This window comes from Dermacentor albipictus, chromosome 2, assembly GCF_038994185.2.
Source record: "Dermacentor albipictus isolate Rhodes 1998 colony chromosome 2, USDA_Dalb.pri_finalv2, whole genome shotgun sequence".
NCBI lineage: Eukaryota > Metazoa > Arthropoda > Arachnida > Ixodida > Ixodidae > Dermacentor > Dermacentor albipictus.
In genome coordinates, this window is record NC_091822.1 from 187,263,808 (window position 1) to 187,270,790 (window position 6,983).

A 6,983-nucleotide genomic window follows, 5' to 3' on the forward strand; every position below is an offset into this window, starting at 1 on the left:
GCTGCCAAGCACAACACTTCTCGCTCCTCCATGTGTACTGTGCTCACGCACCTTGTAGGCCCTGCGCTGTTTTGCCACACAGCCACCGCATAGTTCCTTAACATAAGGCCAAGTTATGCCGAAAATGATCGCCTGGCATGTCAAGCGCGTTATTCTCCCTTGGGAGAGTGTATATATGTAAATAGTTCTGAAATTGAAGGAACACAAATTGTAAATATTCATTTCAAGTGCAACTTGCATTGTTTAAAATCGTTTATTTATATCTGCATTGTAAATAAAATCATGTGATCGATCTTCAATGCCGTCTTTCATCAAAGCAAATGACAGACAAGTACACAGAGCATGGCTTCATGGCGCCAAAATAGCCGTGTGATGTTCACTGCATGGGACCCAGTGCACTACCACTGGGTCGTTGGCAGATGTTAAATTGCATAAATATGACACGAGCATAATGACATTTTTTTGAACTCGCAGACAACCATTTTTCTTCATCCAGCAACTTAACAGCAAGAAAGATCTCTTCTCTATTATGTAGTTGGCATGTTTGTAGCACAAAACAGTTTCTTTTCAATGACTAGTGCCGTAATAAGATCACAATATAAAGCAGCCATGACATGCTTCTAAGGAACGACAAGTGAGAAAATGCTTGGCACTAAAATGGTATTTCATATAACGGCTGCAAGACCAGCCTGGCAGCGAATGTCAAAATAGCGGCCACATCGATGGCTCTGTTACATACGTCGCAAACTGTGCTCAACTACAATGGGGACTAGATTGTATTGCTATCATAGGTAAGGACACCTGAAATATCACAGCGACCACCACAGGTAACAGGTGCTTGGTGTGACCAGTGGCTTCATCATCAAGTATAGATTGATACGCATGTGCAAGCCTGGCCTGCCTGTGTATAAACACACATGCTTCTCGCAATAAAGCACTCTTTCGTTTCCTGCTGCTCGGGTGTGTACACTTGGTGTTAACAAAAATACCAATTCGGCTACTTTGCGTAGGCACAAATGGTTATACATTGCAAACATGACATACATATAGCATGAAAATTGATTTCCAGTTATCACAGTATTGTAGTTATAAAGCGCACCTGTATGTGTGCGAGACAATGTCATAGTTGGCGTAAAAGTGATTGCACAGTGTATCTTCCGTGGAAGAACGGCGCACATTGAAACATATAAGTAACAGCAAAACAAAAGTGAACAACACCTAACGAAAATACGGCAAAAAATGTACATATAAGTTATACCGTCTCGCTTGGACAAAGAATAATACACATGGAATGAACTTGGAGAAAAAAATACGGTAAAAAACAGAAACGCAAAAATATGACAAAAATTGTAAATATACCTTATACCGTCTCACTTGGACATAGATAAAAACACAAAATGACTAAATGACACACTAAAAAAACACGGTAATGAACAGAAACGCGAAACTTGCACTAGATATTAAAATAAACATGACAGAAATTACCTTGGAAAAAAAATATGATTAGGGACAGAAATTACGGAAAACAGCCATATCATCCTTTAGTGCTGCATAAAAAAAAAACATGCATAGATAGGTGACACTTGTACCTAACAAAGCACTAAAGGATGATATGGCAAAAAAAAAAAAAAAGCTGCCCCTTAATGCTGAGGCGGCGCGCGCAGGTCGGCCAGGGCAGCCAGCAGCTGGCGCAGCGTGGTCGCAATGAGGGTGTTCGCCTCTCGCGAACCACGCATCTCGGCCACCAGCTGCTCGAGGACTTGCCGCGTCGCTCGCTGCTCTTCCACCAGCTGCGAAACAAATTCACTTAGTTAGCTACAGGTTATGCAATGTAAATGCTCGATTTGCACTGTTTGCAAGTCTTGCAGTTTCAGCAAGGTTACTCTTGAGGGCAGCGAGATCATTCACATATGACATGACAAATGGCCGTGCAAACGTACATGGTCTGTTATGTTAAAAACGTGTGAAACGTAACAAATCATACCAAGCTGCCTCTGCCTGTCAGAAGGCAGTATTGCTGACTAGTTGAATTGTTAAACAAATTATGATCATGCTGTCGCGATACATGCAACCATGGAAATGTTTTGTAAGTTGCTATGTGTTAAAGAACACCTCAAAGGAGATGTATAAACGTGCATGAGCCAATGAGCCAAATGACTACACATGCCTCTCATGTGTAACATGGTTGTAATGTACATTATTACCATGTGCCCTAATCACCTCTTCAAAAAATGACCCGGCCAAGTTGTACGCACCTGCCGATGTTGCTGCAGCAACTGCTGGTGGAAGCTTGCGGCCTCCGCGTTTGCCGCCTCAGCTAACCGGCTCTGCCGGGCATAGTCCGCGGTGGTCCTTGATGCGGCGTCCGTGAGGACCTGAAGTCGGGGTGGCCTGCGGGGCTGCTGCCGAGCTGATGGTCCGTAAAAATAAAATCAGTAAACAGCGGTTAAGAAAACTAATTTCGCTCCATCCTGCATAGACATTTTACTGGTTCATTATCAGGTGGAAGCCCAGAAAAATAATTCCGGCAACACACCGTTCACAAAATGAACAGTCAATTTGCATAAACAAAAAGGCACTACACCATCATAAAATACTACACTGATAGTACTTTCAGCTTGTACGCTGCATTACAAATGATGTTAACAGTCACATTATTGTTCCATTTTGCAGCGACCCTTAGGCAGGCACTTCTTCTTTGCCATGCAAATAATATAAATACACAATTTCTGTTTCTAAGCTCTTAATAGATAATGCTTGGAGTGATGTGTTCGTATTGCAATAGCTGCTGAAGTGCCTTACGTGCAGTGCCACTGGTCCCCGGCTCCGTGCCCACCGAGACGCGCGCAGCTGCTGGTGGGGCAGGGGGCACTTCAGCGGACTCCTCACTACTACTGGCTGCGTCCTCCTGGAACAATAAAGTACAGGACATAATGTGATTAAGTTCCATCACCTGGTTGCAATGTCTATTTCACTTATCACGCAATTCCTAATCCATCATGCGACATACTAGTGCCTTGGAGCTTTGACAACTCGTCGCTAATGCTTTTCGGATTAACGAGTCATGAAATCCACCACAAGCTGTTTCTAACAGCAGTGGGGCAGCATTTCCGTTCTTGCAAAGTACGGATATCATGTGCTGGCATGTGTGTTGAATTGTAAGAATACACACACAAGCACACAACGGAAAAATATTCACCACGGTGTAACTGCCCGACATCGGTACACATAGCAACGAACATTGCTACTCACCTCAGCATCGCCGTGAAAAAAATCCGCAGGGGCGGAAGCTGGGCCGGTATGGGCGAGCACGGCGAGCACTCGACCCTCTAGGCCGCCCAACTTTCCACCTCCCGTCTTCCTGCAAATGCATGAACACCGTCAGCTTATACGTTCCGAAGACGTTGCTAGTCGCGGGCTCACCTCTTTTCGGCGCCAACCTGCGCCGCGAGTTTTTTACATTCATATGCCATGCGCGCCCAATACAGGCGCCAGCGCCGGGCTATCTTTACTGCCGGCCCGACGGCGTTCAAGGCAGCGGCAATCTCTGCCCACAGTTCCCTTTTTTGGGCAGCACTCATACTTGGCGAGAGGCTGGTGGAGCCTCTCGCCAAGTACGGATGCTGCTCCATAAACTCCACTAGCATAGCGGCCGAAACGCGCGCGCTGTTGCTACTCTCCGCCATTTCTTTTTCGCGCTCAATTTTCGCCGGACCGCAGCGAATTAATACCAACAAATCGTACCGTTTCAGATATCAATTCGTCGTTAAAACATAACGGTTACATTCATTTAATGTGTCGTTATTTTATCACGCCATAAATGCCACGTTAAATTTAACACAAGTGAATAACAACAACAAAAAAACTTTTATCGTGCGAATATCCAGCAGAAGCATCTGTACCGCCCGCACGGGGGAATGGATCACTGCGCAGCAGTGTGTGGCAAAGAAACAAAAATGAGCCTCTCTTACAGACCACCCTCGATTTAAATCATGACTACATTCGGAGACAGTTGCGATCGTTTATAAAAAACGTTTACTTACCAGCTATCTGTTGAGATGCCTTCCAACCTTCATCGATTCTTCCGTATCCTATGCGAATAAAAGCAAAAGTGAACACCATGCGATCACCCAGCAGATGTTCAGATGGTACTGGTCACTAAGCACAAGAAAGAATGATGCGTTTACTCACCGAGCACTACGCTTTCGCAGTCTTCATGATGTTCACAGCTTCCAGAATTCTTCTCGGGCGAAAGTACCGCGTACGGCGAGATTTCAACTAATCACGTTACGGACAAATATACACCAAGTGCGGGCCACAGGACCGATCAGCTGTTTTCACGTAGCCGCCATCTTAAGTGTGCGTAGCGAAATGGATTGGATGCGGAATTGGCACGTGTGTGGCTATGACTCAAAAAATTAAAATATTTGTGCTTACTTTCAAGTGCGCTTCAACTTCTCTTGCGTTAAAAGATTACAAAACACTTTTACTCTCAGCAACATACAATTGTTCTTTTATCAGACGTTTATGTCTTTATGCCACTTGCTATACGGTCCCTTTTCAAATAAAAAACAAGCAAAACATACTTCCGGCAACGATGGAGGCTGCTGATTGGACAGATTGAAAAACGTCGCTGGTTCCCGCCCCCATACGCAGAAACTGTCGCGTCATTTTGACGTCCGGATTTTGGAACACTTTTTGTTTGGAATAGAGTTACGTTATCGCGCCCATGGTCGTGTCACCGGCCTTGTGCACAGCACTCCTTTATCCTAAATTATACACCCTCGCCGCTAACACATACCTTCGGTTGTTGCCGCGCCCACCCGTCTTATCCCCTCTCCTTTTTAGAAGAACCCTACCTATATATATATACAGTGGACTCTCGTTAAACGGAACCTCAAGGGACCGGGAAAACATGTTCCGTTTATCAGGAGTTTCGTTTAGAGAGAGAATGTTCAAGATTTCGCAATCCGTTCCGGACTGCTTGGTCCCGACGAGGCAGGCGTGCGCGCAATTGGCAGTCTCCGCTGAAGCGGATCTCAGATGCAAAATCTAGGTATTAAAGAGGACGGTACGCTATGGGCACAAACTTTATTGCACAAAAGCGGTAAGCAATGAACTTTTTTTCAGAGCACTACTAAAATTTAAAAAAAAAATCTCAGTAGTCCACTTATTCCGCGGAGATCAGTGGGAACTGCGATTTATTGGCTTGTTAAAAAGGACTTTATGTTTGCTTGTTTGAGCTCTCGCAACCGTTTTCTTTGAATGGCACCACTCATACTAGACAGGCTGCTCAAAAACAGTTCAGAACCTTCTTCTCGTTGGAAGAAACTCTTCAGCATTTGGACTGCCGGTTCCGCCTGCGCAGGTGTCACCACAGGATCAGAGTCGGCAGTCTCGTGTTCGACTTCTTCATAGTCGTCTTCGCTTTCATCGGGGGGGACAGACATCAGCTACAATGCTGATGTCTGCTACAACACTTGGCGACGAAATGTCGCAGACGACGCTAAACAGAGGATGTAAGGCTGAAGCCTAACAACAGCAAGCGCACCGTGACAGAGAGCAAGCGATGCGGTTACAGTGTGCGAGAAAGAAGGGGAGACAGTGATGCGTACCACGATGGGGCTCTGCGTGAACGTCAAGTTGTGGTTTCGAGTCTATTTTCGGTTCCGTTTATGCGGTGGTCTGAAAATTCGAGTTCCGATTAACGGGATTTTTTTTACATTGCCTTAATACAAAACCAACCAACTGCGAGGCGTTTGTTCCGTTTAAGCGTTGATTCCGTTTAACCGATTTCCGTTTATCGAGATTCTACTGTACTGTGCTCAGGAAACCACATGTCGCCTTGAAAAAGACAAGTCCACATGTCGAAACGTTGGCGTCCACTTCTACATTGTTCTCGTTTTGCTTATCGTATTTAATTTCCATTTCCCGCCTTCCAGGTGTTTTTCCAAAGGCAGACGTATTTGAATATATCCAAACATGTCCACACATAGGAGCGCAGCGAGGTTTGTTTCAACATGGATGAGTTGCATTGCCTCATCATTAATAGCCCGTTTCTCCATTCGCTACCTGCCGAAATCGAAAACAGCCAGCGTCTCAGTTCTTTGACCAACTAGCTGTCATGAGAACACGGCATGGAGATCCATTACGCTGATGAGCTGTTCTCGTTTGCCCTCCATAGGTCCCTTGTTACGCTATGCAATTCCCCGCGTTTGCCATTCCACGATTTCCCGCTCTGTCTGGGCTAGGGCTCGGTGTACTGTTATCAAGTGCAGCTATAAGCGCTAGCTTGAACACGATCAATTATTCTTATTGCAACATGTGAGACCTGCTGTTCGTCTCTTCATTTTTTTATTAAATGTATTTAAGGAAAGATTGGTGCCTATGCCTGGCGACGGCTACACCTTTTCTCCTACGTGATAGTTATCGTCGGAAAGTTGTCAGCAATCACAAAACTATGTTAATCAACACATGAACGATCATTCACGTAATAAGCTTCAGTACTGCAATATAAATAAATGTTCGCACAACAGAAGAGTTCACATAGCATAAATACTCGCAAAGCCGAAGTGTACACACCAAACACATGGGTTAACACAGCATAAATGTTCATAAAACCAAGATGTTCACACAGAAGGTGCTGGGCACTTGAATGCCGCGCTCTCAATACAACAAATACAACTGCTACATGAACACAAAGACACAATGAACATGTAATTAGGAGTGTCGATCAATAATTACAACGGGGGTAACAGCTATTGTATGACTTAGTATTTCTGTGATATCTTTGATTCCTCCAAAAATTGTACTAAGGTTCGCTTAGGGATGTTTTGAAGTTTTTCTCTTGGCCATGGACCTAAAATCTTTCCTAAGATTAGTGGCCGTCTATCCAAGCCATGTAGTTTTTCCGAAACGTTCTTGCGGGGAGCATCATGATTTTTACAATGTAGAAGAAGGTGTTCTATGTCTTCATCAGCCTC

The 6,983-nt window shown here is 44.7% G+C and overlaps 1 long non-coding RNA gene across 1 annotated transcript; it reads right to left on the reverse strand.

Annotated features, from left to right (window-relative positions):
- Positions 1-417: 417 nt before the first annotated feature.
- On the reverse strand, positions 418-4,418 carry LOC135919274 (uncharacterized). Its single transcript, XR_010569930.2, has 6 exons — positions 4,192-4,418; positions 4,044-4,091; positions 3,253-3,361; positions 2,803-2,908; positions 2,256-2,410; positions 418-1,790 (listed from the first exon to the last, which is right to left on the reverse strand). It is a non-coding gene; the product is annotated as an uncharacterized lncRNA (long non-coding RNA).
- Between the last annotated feature and the right edge of the window lie 2,565 nt (positions 4,419-6,983).